Raw genomic sequence first — 15,781 nt, 5'->3', positions numbered from 1 at the left:
GGATCCTTAGCTATGGTGGAGTTAAAGGTTTTGTGGGTAGAAGGGAAGACAGGGGGTGGGAGGAGGGATCCAGAGAGTAGAGGGACTCAAGTGACCCTCAAGTGATGTGACCCATTGTGCTATAGTTGGCTTCTGCAGACCCAGCAAAAAGATAACTCAGCAAACCAATGCTAAGCAGGTGCACTGATGCAGAGACTGCCTGCTCAGAGAACTTTTATTTGCAGATAATGTGGCCAGCAGCTTTTAAGAAAAATGAAACATTTTACATTCTAGAATGTTGATTTGGTTTGTTGACTTTTTCCTGCTGCCTTAAGTCTTCCCATCTCCTCCTTCGTAGAATGTGGTCAGCCATGAGTGACTAAGTGGTTGTTTTTGAAGGTGTTTAGCAAAGGCCCTACCAGTCATGCTAACCCTATTAAAGTAACATGGTGAAATCAGGTACTTGGGCACACCTGAGCTTCAGAAAGTCTATTAGATAGAAAGAGTCATTCTATAGGGCTGTTTCTTGCAGATTGAAGTGGGTGGGTTGGTAGGCCTTGGTGGTTTGGGTATAGTGGAGCAGGATGGGCAGGGGGCTCAATGAGGGAGAGAGTTAACTGGGCTCTGTCATCTCTTCACTCTGAAGATGGATGGGGTTGGATAGAAAGTGTGAATGAAGTAAGAATCAATGACTGATGCTTCTCTCCTATTAAAACAATCTTTTTTTTTTTTGTCTGTTTTTAAAAGGCGTCTGGCTTTGTTTCTCCTGCCATAATGATGCAGTGCCTCTTGTTTTCAGAGCTGACATAGTTTGCATTCTGAAAACTTTTAGATGCCCAGGGTATTTCTTAAAGCTGGAGGACCCCTTGTATCGGTAATCCTTACCACTGTGACTCGATTCATGCTGGAACAGCTTTTAACCTATAATGGATGGCCTGAGCCACCCCTGAATCCTTATGGATGGGTGGTGTAATCTGTCATCTGATGACAATTCTGGAAAGCTCTGTTAAGTGGAAAACAGAAAATTGTGTGTCTTTAGACCTGCCAAAGTTTGAGGATTCAGGCTGTGTCCCAGAAACGTGTGTCAACTTAATATTTGGGGGCCAGGGTGGGGGATTCTCTGACATATAAAGGGCTTTCCGAGCCCACTCACAAATGGAATTGAGTATCTCTTCCCACACTTAAGACCTTCCACCTGTAGATTCAACAACTCAACTGAGACATTCCGGTTTTAACCCCTTGACTAATGTAAGATTGAAAGCTTGGGATTTTACTTAGGGTTTTGTGGGGTGATGTCTATTGGATTTCCCCCCTCCCTTCTTCTCAGAGACTTCTAAGCCAATTGTCTTTTCTTGGAAAGCAGAAATCAAATTTCATTGGAGAAACACATCCAAAGAAAAGTTTTTCCGTTCTCACTATTCATGAAAAGGAAGTGTAGTTATTTTCTCTAGTTTATGGTTTTGATCCCTATGGAAAGCAACTAGTGTTCACAGAAAATGTTAACTAAGGGAGTAAGTTAGAAAGCACAGCCAAAATAAGGTGGATCTGAGCTGGGGATGAATGCTCAAGTACTTGTAAACTCTCAGTGAGCACTGTTATTTATACTTAAGTTCCCGTTTTCTATTACATTTCTGTTCTTAGAGGTACTTTTATGTTTTAATAATTGAAACCAAAACTCCAAAATTTTACTGACAATGAAAGAGTATGCCCCTTCCCATTGAATCTACCACCTAATTTCTACTTATATCTGTCTCTATGAAAGCAGCTTAAAGGGATACTTTTTCTAACAAAGGTCATTTGGAAAACTTCGTCAGCTCTGCTGAACATAATTATTTCTTTGCAGCTCATTTTAGACATACTCAGAGCTTACTTAGGGTGGGCACCTTTTTAAAAGGAAACCTCTTAACTACAGAGCTGCTCAAACTACCTGTACAGATAGAAAGCCCGGGAGTCTATTTTTAGGAGTGGTATTGTTACACTAAATGAGGCATGATTAAGTGTCCTTTTGCATGTATTCTTTAGAATCCTAAATATAATATTTGAATTTGGGGCTGAGGCAAATCTTAAAAATCATGTAGTATAACCTTTGCCTTGATCCTTTCGTAAGAATCCTGCACAGCACTCCACACTATGTTTGAATATCATCCTTTAGGAGAACTCATTGTCCCAAAACAGCAAGTTCTACCTTAGGATATGATTATTAGAAAGGTATTTGTTAAGTTGGCTGAAATCTATCTCACTTAACTTTCACCCGTTGAAGCTTTGGTTTTTTTATTAATGCATCCCCAATTCGGGGAGATGGGCTTTCAGCTCTTCATTTATTGAGCTTCCTATTGAGTCCTTTTCACATGTAGCATTGTTACTCATCTAGTGGTCTTTGCATGATTGATTTAATGAACCCAAACTGGAGACTACTCACATTGGTCCATGTTTTTCTTTCAGACATATTATTAACATCACAGATTGTTAAATTCTAAAATGGCCAGTCTAAACCATTTTAGGTCCTGATTCAGTTATCTAGCTTATGAACTGATTTAACCATTATGCCTGTTTAAGTTGAAGATAAAAACATTGAACAGGAATGGCAGCAGTTAAAGGAAGAAGTTATAATAAAGTTTAGGCAAATTATAGGGTATACACCTGTGAAAGAAGGGATCTGGCCCCAGTGTAGCATGTGAGTATATTTTACTGTCACTGAGTGTATATGCCTCACTAGTTTATGAGGATATTCATTCTAATCATCGTTTCATGTTCTCGTTTTAGAGAGTTTCAGACAGTATCAATTGAATGATAATTTTAAAAATATTCAAAACATGGACTATTTTATGAAGTCATCTTTGTATAGACTATAATGACAGAGTGTCATTTAAAAGCTGTAGAATTTCATTAGGAGGAAAATTATATTTGGATAGCAAAACTATTCATCCTTTCTCACCTGTCCTGTCTATGCTCCCTTTCCTACTTCTTAAGGAAAAAAGAGAAATGACATTTTGAATACACAAGCTTTCATGATATTTTACATTTGTATGGCACCTCAGAGTGAAAGTACAAATGAGTTAAATCTCATTTGTCAGATTTCTGGATTTAGAAAACCTGCTATTAATAATGATGTGAATTATACAATACAAATCAAAATCTCTTTTTTGACATTTTAAATTTTCTATATTTGTAAGTTCATAAAAACACAACTTCACTTGCAAATATCAAATATACGTGCATCTTTCTGTCACAATCCAAATTTGGGTTAATCCTAAATCTTGAGAAGGACAACTTTATGTGCTCATTTAATTGACTATCTTAAAGCAGCATGTATATTCCAAGTACTAATAATTGTGGGCCTTTAATGGTTTATATTTTATATTTGGGAATTTTAAAATATAAACGAATAGTAGATTTTCAGTACGTATTTGATTCTTTAACAGTACTGTGGCTTGTAATTTTCTCCTATGGTTAAGCATTAATAGATAATGCTGATGAACACTAGAATTTGATTTTCATTTCAGTTTATCAAACTCTGAGTAACTGTTATTAATATGCACTACAGTGCACAATCTAAGTGCTATGTGAATATATAAATATAAAATATAATCTCTACCTTCCTGGAGCAAAGGGGTGATCAACAAATTCTTGGTTCTAATGTAAGGCACACTGTGGTAAGTATTACAGCAGAGGGATAAAATCATTGCATAGTATTCAATTATTGCAACAGTTTTTGCCATATAATAAATCATCCTAGAACATATTGACTTAAAACAAGAACCATTTATTTATTAAGCTCAAGTTCCCACAGAATCCCCATTTTGGGTAGGTTCGGCTGGTCTTGCTCATACTTCAAGGTCACCTGCTAGGCTGGCTAGGGATTGACTGGACTGGATTGCCTTGGCTGGGCTTGCTCTTCTCTGCTCATGTGACCTCTCAGCCAGGCCATTCATGTGGCTTCTTTTTTTTTGTTTTTTTTGGCTGGGGCTGGGTTTGAACCCGCCACCTCCGGCATATGGGACCGGCGCCCTACTCCTTGAGCCACAGGCGCCGCCCTCATGCGGCTTCTTGACAGAGTTCCCGGAGAGCAAGAGCAGAGGTGCAGACTCCTCCAGGCCTCACTTGGAACTTGCAAGCTGCCACTTCCACCACATTCCTTTAGTTAGAGCAAGTCACAAAGCCAACTCACATTCAAGAAATTAGGAACTAAACTCTAATTTACACTCTAATTGAGATATACAGTGTATATAAACAATGCAAGAGCCAGATTGATTTACATCAAATTCAAAAAGAGCCCATGAAGTGGAGAGGCCTTCGTGGGCCTAAGTATTTATAAATGATTTCATAGAAAAAGATAGCGAGCCAAACTGAAAGAAAGTTAGGCATTGGTGAAGGAAGAAAATAATTCACACATAGAAAGTGGCAGATTTAAGTTTTGTTTAAAAACATGGGAGAGGATGTGTGTATTTGTTTGACTGTCTTTCCTCCTTTAAGTATTAGGCTAATCTCTTTAAGCCCCCATTTCTTAATTTCTTTTTATTCCTTATTTTTTGCTGTTCGGCTTCCTCATGTGCCTCTTTTGTTATATCCGATCTATTTTTCTCATTAATTACATCCATCCTGAAATACTTCAAATTTCTATTATTCACATTCATTTTGAGGGCATCTTAACTTCCCCAGATAATTATTTATTTAATTTATGGCACTTCACCTTTCATATTTGACCTAAGGTTTAAGGATGTTCTTTTCCTTAGTAACATCACAATATTTTCTGTTCCTTAGCCCCAACTGTTATTTACTTCCAATACATACTTACTTTTTTATAAAGCTGAATGAGTTAGGTTGCGACATTGCATCAGATCTCCTGAATGGAGCTTGTTGGTAATGACTCTTGTATATCAAGCCATCCCAAGATGTCTAGGGCTTTTTTTAGATTGAGCTGTTGCTAATTCCCTCTAGGTGAGTTATTCCCCAGTTAGTTAACCTACTGTCTAAAGTAAACACAGTGCATTTCCATTGTAGACACTTAACCTGCCTTAAAAACAACTATAGGAACTAAGAGAAATAGTTGTGTATTTCTTTTGGGATGTCTGTACAAATTCTGCTGCTATTCTTGTTAGCAGTATAGAGGTAAAACCAGTACCTTCAGTTAGTCAACACTAGTTAGGGAAACCCAAGTACAATTCATGACCCTAAGTATATAGAACTGCCCCTCCTATTTTTCATCCTGCTATGACCCTTGTCATAAAATTTTGACTTTTAGATCAAATTAACCAAGTCTAATGAACATTGTGTTGTTCCTAAAGGGAACATTGTCCCTTTGCTCAATTGCTGTGGCTCATATGGAAAAATCTTAACTTTGATTAATATTTATTTTATTTTATCCTTGTAGAAAACCCATTTGTATCAAAAGCTGATTTTTTTCCTGATATATACCATATCAAAATGGTATATAGTCCATAGGGTTCATTGTTTAATGTTTCACCTTAACCAATCTAAACTATCTAACTAGGAATCTTCATAGAAGGCTGGGGTAGAGATGGAGCAGGCCCACATCTCAGAAGGCCTGAGATATCATTCTTCTGTTTTTCATCATGACTAATGAAAGGAAGGCATCTCTCACATGTACTTAATATTGGTCCTGAACCAGCTAGAATGTAACTTGAGTTTGGGGGGGTATGGCCTGTACCTATCCCAAGAGTGTACTGAACAGTTTCCAGGAGTCTTGATGGAGAAGAAAAGTGTAGGTGTAGGTGGTGAGAGAAAATTTTTATGAGATACTCTTTGTAGAGGAAAATAGAAAGAGTTATATTTGAGAACCCTCTAATAGTGATGTGTATGGACCAGTAATATTGTCAATAGCACTCTTCAAGCGCTCAGTAGAAATATTTTTTTGACATCAGGTTACGTATGGTCTTGAACGATAGCCTGAAAAACTAGAAGTCATCTATACCAGAGTCAGAAATCAAATAGCTTAATAACTCATGGCGTCAGAAGATATTATTATGACTGATGTGGAAGGTGGGGTCAGAAAGAATGGTTTCAGTCATAAAGAGCATTATCTCAGAAAAGATTATCTGTACCACCAGTGTAACAGCATGTGTATGTAGTGAGGGCAGATCAGAATGAAAGTCAGAATCATTATATACCCAAGTCATTCAGTGGTTAGAAGAGGACTTACTAATATGTCAGACCACCTGCACAGATGTCTTTTCTGATACAGAGCCACTAAATGTCTTCATTTCTACATGTCTATAACTATGTCAAGATATAGACTATATTCTATATCTATAGGCACTCCAAGCACATAGATATAGATGTATACTTCCCTAGTCAAGGAGTATTCATTCATACATTCATTCATTCAACACTATTCCTAGCACTGTAAGAGGCAGTGGGTATAATGCAGTGAATAAGGATGATTCTTACCCTTATGGGGCTTACATACTTGTAAAGTAGGCTTTTCCAACACTCTGTTCTTCCCATAGTCTCTCTTCAGGTGGCCCTGATTCTTCACAGAAATGCCACTTTATCTAGATTTTGAGTTTTTGTATGATGCCATATTATTCAGTTTTAGGGACAGCTGCAGAGTTTAATGGAAAGATCTCCAGGGCAAGGCCAAGTCTGCTGTACACTGATACACAGGCTTTCAGAAAAGAACTTTAGTTATGGTTTGGTAGCCTGGCATAAATAAGATGGTTGACTTCAAAAGGTGGTCCTTTGGTTTTTGGAAGTAGAGACTTCTGGCTATTTTGATAAGATTTTCTTGCCCAAATTGTTTTCACAGATAGCTGTAACCTTCAAGGTGATACTTCCAGTATCAAAGAAGGCTCTGGGACAGGAAGTAATTCCTATTCCTAAGCAGGGTATGACTAACATCTTTCAGACCTAGTTCTGTGAAAAATATGAGCAAAAACATTCTGAGAATATACTCCACTGAACTAGGCCCTTGACTTTACATAAGCCAAGGCTGGGTCAGCAGGTACAAGGTTAGGGCACAGGGTATATGCTGGATCAGTATATGCAAGGAAAGGGAACAGCTACTGGGATGCTACAACAGCCCCTGCCAACCAGACATGTCTCCTTACCTTGCTTGGGACATTTGTAACTAGAGCCATCCAAGGAAATTAATGGAAGGAATTGCTAGTAATATGAACAAATTCTGGGATTTGCTAAATGCCCTCAGTTGATAGGAGGAGAGTTTACTGTAGAACTTCTGAGACTGTATCTCCCTTCATACTACCTTCTTAACTTGGGAGGAGGTGAACTCAGAAATTCTATTTCAGTGCCTTTTTTAATTTAACAAAGTCCATTTCTTGCAGACTGGGATCTTATGACACAATATCCAAATGAACATAACTCTTTGGTATAGAAAAACATGTAAAATGTTATTTAAATTCCAGGAAAAGACCAATGTTCAATAGATCAAATGGCATTATAGCAAGTTTGAAAGGCCATTTTCTATTCATTATCCTCTCACTATGGAAATAATTTTAGCATCTCAGAGGTCTAATTTCCTAAAGTCTTCATGGAATTGTTCTAGGAGGTTGGAAACTAGAAGAGAGTGAGTATTAGTAGTAGATAGTAACCACATTGAAATCATGGTAGTCTTACTAGAGATAGACTCCTTTTTAATTTATTTTTTAGTAGAGAAGGGTCCTTAGAGAAGGTAGAAGGCCTGATATACTGTATTTTCCAGGAGTTTTGTTTTTCTTCAGGAAGCAAGCACACCCCCTGAGCAATAAAGTAAGCCCCAAGCACTTGTTTTTTGTACAGCTGATGGAGAGGCAGCTTCTGGATCTCTCTGAGAGAACTTCCTTCTAGACAATTTATTGTGTCCAGAAATGCTAAATGAGTGGAAGGCTCTGTAGCCCCTGTCTAGGTCCTTAAACTGTATAAATGGCAGATGTGTGAAGACAAGCAGTGAATGAAGTTCCTTCAGTTAGAAGTAGTTACTGACAAACTTTTAACAGGAGACAAAACATCGGGCTTTTGAAATATTTCTCCATGAAAAATTCACTGAATTTGGCTTTCTGAGCCATGGGCCTCCCAAGCTGAGAGTACCCATTGTCATTAACAACCCATATTACCACAGTCTTGGGAGAGATGGGGAATTTAACCTAACGCTTGGTTGTCCCGCACTTTCTACTCCAACCTGGAGTCAGGGCTCTACCACTTAAAGCTTCCACGAGAAAATAAAACACCCTTTCTAGTAGTGGTAGAAGTACGTTTTATAGGAGTGTGAGTCTAGTCTATAACAACCTCCTACTCCTTTTTTCCGTAGAACAACAGCTGTAACTTTTAATATGGGTGTGATGCTAATGTCGCTGTCATAGCAAAGTCTCATAGATAGCCTCATAGCAAAGCCTGTCAGTTCAAATGCTCTTGGATAAAGAGCTAACACTAACAAGCATAGCATAGTAAGCCACCTACCAATTGTTCCCTTAGTCCCCAGACAGCATCCTTGATCATGCTATATCATAAGGAACCCAGGTAAGTGAGACAGTCTATGAGATAGTTTATTGCCTGAGTTAGCACTACACTGCTCTCTGTTTCTCCCAATATGCCAAGCCTGAGAAACTCGGGAGGTTTCTCTGTTATCTCCAGCACATGGCATTAAAATATGTATATTCACTAACCTGGAACCTGTGAGTTTCTGCGAGTCACATCTGTAGAAGAAAGGATAAGAGAGTCATTACAAATGCATTTCCCTGGGAATAAACACGATATCAGAGGCTGTTGTGGTAGTGCTGGCTGAATGAAAGCCTGCTAGGTTCTGACCACTAAGCTCACACATCTCCATTAACTGCATTGCCTAGCGTCCTACAGAGGACACTCATAGGCCAAGAAAGGGCCTTGGAACTAATTTCTAACTACAATTATACATTCTATTCATAGCCGCTGGAGGGCAGCAGAGAGTGACAACAAAGGTCTAGATTTAGGGAACTGGGGCATAGTTCAGTTTACCAAGAAACAAGCCCCTTTAGCTATAAGAATTAGCTACCTGAGAGTCACAGTTACAAGCACAGACCTCTGGAGAACAAGAACCAAAAGGAGAATCCAGAACCTAATTTAAAGGTTACAACACTTGTTTCTATTGAAGTTCAAGAACCAGGAATGGGTAAAGAAATGAAGTAGGACTCCCTGGTAAAGAAAGAGGAACCATAAAGCACCAGTAAAGGTAGAGAACCAAAAGTACAGTCTAAAGCATCAACTCCAAAGGGGGCAAGTAAATATAAGACAAGGATAAAATTGTGAGTGAAAGAAATGATGACAGTGAGAGGCAAGCCAGAGTGAGGGAGTCAAGGAGGCAAAGGTACAGTCAGCAGAGATTGATTCTCTAAGGCAGTGGTACTCAGGAAGGAGCCTTCTGTAGAGTGCCTATCAGAAAGAAGGGATCTGCAAAGCAAGCATTTTCAGACACAACTAATTGATTAGCTGGGATTATTTATTTTTTGGTCTGTTGGTTTCAAGGGTAATATAACTCACTGAGAATGTGGAAAGAGAAAGAGAAATGATATCACATTCTGAGATGTGATTAAGGGATTCTTATACATGAAATGAAATTGAACTTGGGCACGATGCCCTTCTGGATAACATTTGTGTAAAAGGACAGCTCATTTTCCTAGAATAGCTTCTTGTGTTCCCTTTTCATGTTTTATACTGTAACATTTGCTAAGAATATACAGTAGAAAAGAAAAATGGGCACTGGTGACTTATATAGGCAAGATCCCAATCAATTCAGGGACTTAGGATCTGTTCCTAGTAGGTTAGCAGAGAGTTGTGTTTGGAATCTCTTCTAAATACTGAGTGCTCAGCATTTTCCAAATCCCTTACATATGGAGAAAGAAAACTCTTTCTTGGTCTGTTAAACTTCCAGTGTCTCCCACTTTTCCTCAACCCCTCAAGCATCAGGAAAATGGGGCTTCTGTTAACCACAAATTCTAGGACCCCTATACTGCATGACAGGGCAGTATATTTAAGTTTGGAATCGGGCAGACCTTAGGTTACTAGCTATGACATTTGGCAAATAATTTGACCTCTAAGATGGTAGTTTCCTAGACTATGAAATGAAGATTTTGAATAACTTAAAGCCTTGTAAATGTTGGCATAAGCATTAATAAGACAATATAATTATGTTGCTTAATATTTAGTAAGCATATAATAATTGAGAGTAGCTACCATTATTACTTCTATTATTTGATATTACTATACTTGAGGAGTCTGCCTACATGGGGACAATATTCAAATGAAACTCAGAGACCTGGAGTGATCTCTTAGTTCTTGCTGATTCATTACATGACTTGGAGTACTTATGCCTTTGGCTGCCAGCTCATAATGGGGCTCCTATCATTATTCAGGAAGTAGAAAATTGAGAATGGTAACTATTAAATGTTCTGAGCTCTTCTGAGCATGGAAGTGACTGAAAATGAAATAAACTTCGAGTTAATTTTTCAAGCTTAACCAAATTACAAGTTGTTTGCTTTAGTGTTTTTCTATTAAAAATTATTTCTTTATTGGGCGGCGCCTGTGGTACAGTGAGTAGGGTGCCGGCCCCATATACCAAGGGTGATGGGTTCAAACCCAGCCCCGGCCAAACTGCAACAAAAAAATAGCCAGGCGTTGTGGTGGGTGCCTGTAGTCCCAGCTACTAGGGAGGCTGAGGCAAGAGAATCATGTAAGCCCAAGAGCTGGAGGTTGCTGTGAGCCGTGTGACGCCATGGCACTCTACCGAGGGCAGTAAAGTGAGACTGTCTCTACAAAAAAAAAAAAAAAAAAAATTATTTCTTTATTACTATAGCATGTGAAAAATAATTTTACAACCAAGAACATGTCGAAAGTGCCAAGAAGCTTCCTCGTGCTTCTTTGTAGCTCTCCTTGCCCCCAGGTAACCGCTGACCTGCTGTTCATCATGTTAGATTGGTTTCTATTTTCTAGAATTTTATGTGAGAAGTTATATTCTTTTGTGTACTCTTTGTGATTGGCTTCTTTCTTTCAGCATAGTATTTTGACATTAATTCATGGTGTTAGGTGGATCACCAAATATCACCTATTGATATTTTAAAAATTTTATTACTTCCAGTTTGGGGCTATTATGAATAAAGCTGCTAAGAACATTCATGTGTAAGTGTTTGGGTGCACGTGGGCTTTTATTTTTCTGGAGTGGAATTGTTAGGCCTATGGTACATGTATGTTTAACTTTAGGTTTAAAATTGTTAAACTGTTTTTCACAGTGATTGTACTATTTTCTGTACCTACCAGCAGTGAATGAAAGTACTAGTTGTTCCATATTCTCTTCCTCATTTGGTGTTGACAGTATTTATTTGTTGATTTACTGAGGTATGGTTTATATATAGTAAAATTCATCCTTCTTAGATATTCAGCTCTATAAATTTTTATAAATGTATGTAGTTATATAACCACCACCAAAATCAGAGAAATTTTTCATTATTCAAAAAGTTCCTTTATGCCTCTTTGCAATGGCTCTCCTCCCTTGACTCCATTCCCTGGCAACGACTACTCTGATTCTCTATCTGATACTATAGTGTTGTCTTTTCCAAAATGCCACATAAATGGAACCAAACCTTTTTTTTTAGTGACATGGCTTTGCTCTGTCACCCAGGCTGGAGTTCAGTAGTGCAATCATAGCTCACTACAGCCTCAAACTTCTGGCACAAGCAGTCCTCCCATCTTAACCTCCAATGTACATAGGAGTGCAGGCATGTATTACTCTGCAGCTAATTTTTTATTTTATTTTAAAGAGATGGGGGTCTTACTGTGTTACTCAGCTGGTCTCAAACTCCTGGCCTCAAGAGATCTTGCAGCCTCAGCCTCCCAGAGTTCTGGAATTACAGGTGTCAGCACCACACCTGGCCAAATCATACTTTAAATTGTGTCTTTTCCATGTAGTATCGTGCTTCTGAGATTCATCTATGTTGTTGCATAAATTAGTACTCCATATTTTGTTGCAAAATAGTATTCCATACTGCAGATTGTTTACTCATTCACTAGTTGATGCATTTGTGGGTTGTTTCCAGTTTGGAGATACCATGAATAAAGCCACAGTGAACATTTGTCCACTGGTTTGGGGATGAACACATAAAGTCCAACAACTAAGTTTGTGAACTCACTGTAGAAAAAGTGCTGCATCCTCATTACTGAATATCACTATGTTCCCCTTCAAAGTATTCTCCTTGGGAAGCTATGTACTGACACCAGTGCCTAGTTCACCCTTCAAAGCTATCTTAGAAGTCCTTTTTTGGCATGGCCATCAGAGCTGTCACTGCATGAGGTCTGACAGTTAAGTTTGTGATCTCATCCTAGAAAAATTGCTTTGAAGGGTGGACTGAGAACTGGCATCAGTGCATAGCTTCCCAAGGGGAGAACTTTGAAGGTGACCTTTGTGATATTCAGTGTAGCACTTTTTCCAGGATGAGTTTGTGAACTTAATTGTCTGACCTCATATATTTTCATTTCGTAGGAGTAAATATTTGGGATGGGATTACTGAATCTTTTAGTAAATACATGTTTAGCATTATAAGGAACTACCAAACTGTTTTCCAAAGTGACTATGCCATTTTTTATATATTTCCAGTCCCACTAGCAATATAGGAGAATTGCACTTGCTCTGCACCATTGCTAATATTTGATATTGTCAGTATCTTTTAAAAGTTTGGACTATTCTAATACATGTTTAATAGTATTTTTGGTTTGAATTTGCATTACCCTAATGACTAATGATGCTGAGCATCTTTTTTGTTTGGTTATCTAGCATCTGTACCTTTTGTGATGCATTTGTTAAAATATTTGTCTAGTTTTAAAAATAATTATTGAGTTGTGAAATGTTTTTGTATATTCTGGTTAAAAGTCCATTACTAAATATGTGTTTGGCAATCTTTTTCTCCCAGTCTATGGCTTTTCATTTTATTAACAGCATCTTTCAAAAAGCTTGATTTTTTTAAAATGTCAGTGATATTCACTTGTAACATCTTTTTTTTTTTTTTTATTGTCTCATGATCTATGTGTCCTATCTTATGAAATCTTTGCCTGACCCAACCAAGGTCACAAATGTCATCTATGTTTTCATTTAGAATTAGATTTTACATTTAAGTCTATGATGACATATTTTGAGTTAATTTTTCAATATGGTGTGAGGTATGGTCAAAAATCTGTATTTTTTTTTTATGAAATATGCAGTTGTTCCAGCACCATTTGTTTAAAAAAAAAAAAAAGACTACTGTTTCTCCATTGATATGCCTTGATAACTTTTTTCAGATTCAATTGACGGTATATGTGTCAGTCTATTTCTAGATCCTCTATATCCTGTTCAATTTATCTATGTGTCTTTTTTTGCTATGCCTGGATCTTCATATTATATTAAGTCATGAAATCAGGTAGTATGAGTTCTCCAACTTTTTCTTCTTTTTCAAAATTGTTTTGTTTATTCCAGGTGTGTGTGTGTGTGTGTGTGTAATCAATTTGTCAATTTCTACAAAAAAGCTTGCTGGAATTTTGATTAGGATTATGTTGAATTCATAGATCAAAATGGTGAGAATTGACATTCTGGCAATATTTAGTCCTATATTTGTGAACACATTCTATCTCTCTATTTATGTCTTTGAGTTTTCTCATCAGTACTTTAGAGTTATTAGCAAATCTTACACATGTTTTGTTAGCCTTATTTCAAAGTATTCCATGTTCATTGTAAATGGAATTGTTATTTTAATTGTAATGTTTAATTATTCATTGCTAGTATACAGGAGTATATAATTTAGTTTTGTATGTTGATCTTAAATCCCAAATTTGCTAAATTCACTTGTTAGATCTAGTAGTTTTTTTATGTCTTGGGGGCTTTGCTAGGTGGACAATTATGACATCTGTGAATAAAGACAGTTTTACATCTTCCTTTCTTTGAATCTAGATGCCTTTTATTTCTTGCCTTTTTTCAGTAAGAACTCCAGTACAGTGTTAAATAAAAGTGCTGAGAGCAAATATCCTTGCCTTGTTTCTGATCTTAGCGGAGAAGTATTCATGTGATACTTTCACTTTAATACGTCAAGTATTAAATGTGATGATAGGTATATAGTATAAAAATTTTTTTTCTTTTTTTTCTTTTTTTTTGGCTGAGGCCAGGTTCTGAACCCACCACTTCTGGCATATGGGGCTGGGGCCCTACTCCTTTGAGCCACAGGCACCACCCTATAGTACAAAATTTTTATGCCCTTTCTCAGTTGAGGATGTTTCTTTTCATTCTTAATTTGATTAAAGTTTTTATTTATGAATGATCTATCAGTTTTATAGACCATCATTTAATTATCCATTATTTTTAACTTATATTTTGTTTCTAATGTTTTGTTTGTATATTTAAATTACAATCATGTATTCATATCTAAAGCTTTATTTTTCCCTTTTATGAAGTCATATTTACATAGATCATGAATACATTTATGCCTTTGTGGGATTTAACGTGTCGATTATTTGTACAAATTGGAGTGCTTACATCCAACTAATTAACATAGTTTTCATCTCATTTACTTAGTCACAGTGTTAAGACATTTGTGTTCTCTACTTGATAGATTTGACTTGTACCCTTGCAATATGCTCCATAGGTGTGGTCCCACCATTAACCCTCCATCAAACCACTTCCCTCCCTTCCCATCCACCCCCCAGATTCTCTATATTCTGGGCTATAGTCGTGATTCATCTTTCATATGAAAGTGTGAGTGATTATAAATTTATTTCATAGTAGTACTGAGTACCTTGGATTTCTTTTTTCTATTCCTGAGATACTTTGCTAAGAAGAATATTTTCCAGCTCCATTCATGTAAACATAAAAGAGGTAAAGTCTCCATGTTTTTTAATGCTGTGTAATATTCCATCATATACATATACCATAATTTATTACTTCATTCATGGGTCGATGGACACTTGGGCTTCTTCCATCACTTGGCAATTATGAATTGAGCTGCAGTGAACAATCTGGTGCATATCTCTTTGTTGCCAAGTGATTTTTGGTCTTTTGGATATACACCTAGTAGAGGAATTACAGGATCAAACAGCAGGTCTACATTTAGATCCCTGAGTGTTCTAAAGCCTTTTCATTTCAAGTACTCCTTAATGTAAATTCTTTATGCAAGAAGTATAAACATTTTTATGGCTTTTAAATACATGACTAATTCCTAACAAAGAGTATAATAATTTAAGTACTTCTGGAAGTATATTTGCATTAGTTTGACAGATATCCCACTACCTAGGGTCTTATGATTTTAAGATTTTGGGTTAGTTACTTCATTTTTTTTATTTCAAAATGTTAAGGGAGTAGTAATGTTCTTGTTGTATAGATAGCTTTTATGATGCTTATGGAAGAGCTATTATTGTGCCCATCACCCAAATATAGTGTTCATTATACCTGATAGGTACTTGCTTTGACAAACAGACAACAGCAAACTTTAGATGAAAATAGTCTGGAAAAAAAACCTGGATAGCCACATGTAGAAAAAATGAAACAGGACCCCTATCTCTCATTGTATACAAAAATTAATTCGAGATACATGAAAGACTGAAATATAAGGCATGATCCATAAAAGTTTGAGAAGAAAATATAGGAGATTTTTTATTAATTTAATAGGTATAAGAAGGTACATCTTTTTTTCTTACACTTTAAAAACTATTGAGTGATCTATGAACATCAGTAAGGGTATGAGTTTACCAATGTCCATATTTTCAGTTCTTAATGTCCTAACCTGGGATGGGCGGTATTTTTCAATCTAATTCCATACATGTTTAATTCAACCTTATTACAATCAAATAAGAAAGGCAGAAG

At 36.9% G+C, this 15,781-nt stretch overlaps 1 protein-coding gene across 1 annotated transcript in view; it reads left to right on the top strand.

The window, feature by feature from the left end:
• The window catches only part of EXOC6B (exocyst complex component 6B), a 782,024-nt gene that overhangs the window by 597,238 nt on the left and 169,005 nt on the right, over window positions 1-15,781 (top strand). The window lies entirely within an intron of this gene.

This window comes from Nycticebus coucang, chromosome 4, assembly GCF_027406575.1.
Source record: "Nycticebus coucang isolate mNycCou1 chromosome 4, mNycCou1.pri, whole genome shotgun sequence".
NCBI lineage: Eukaryota > Metazoa > Chordata > Mammalia > Primates > Lorisidae > Nycticebus > Nycticebus coucang.
Note: the sequence above shows the minus strand (reverse complement) of the source record. Positions and strands in the feature narration are given on the sequence as shown.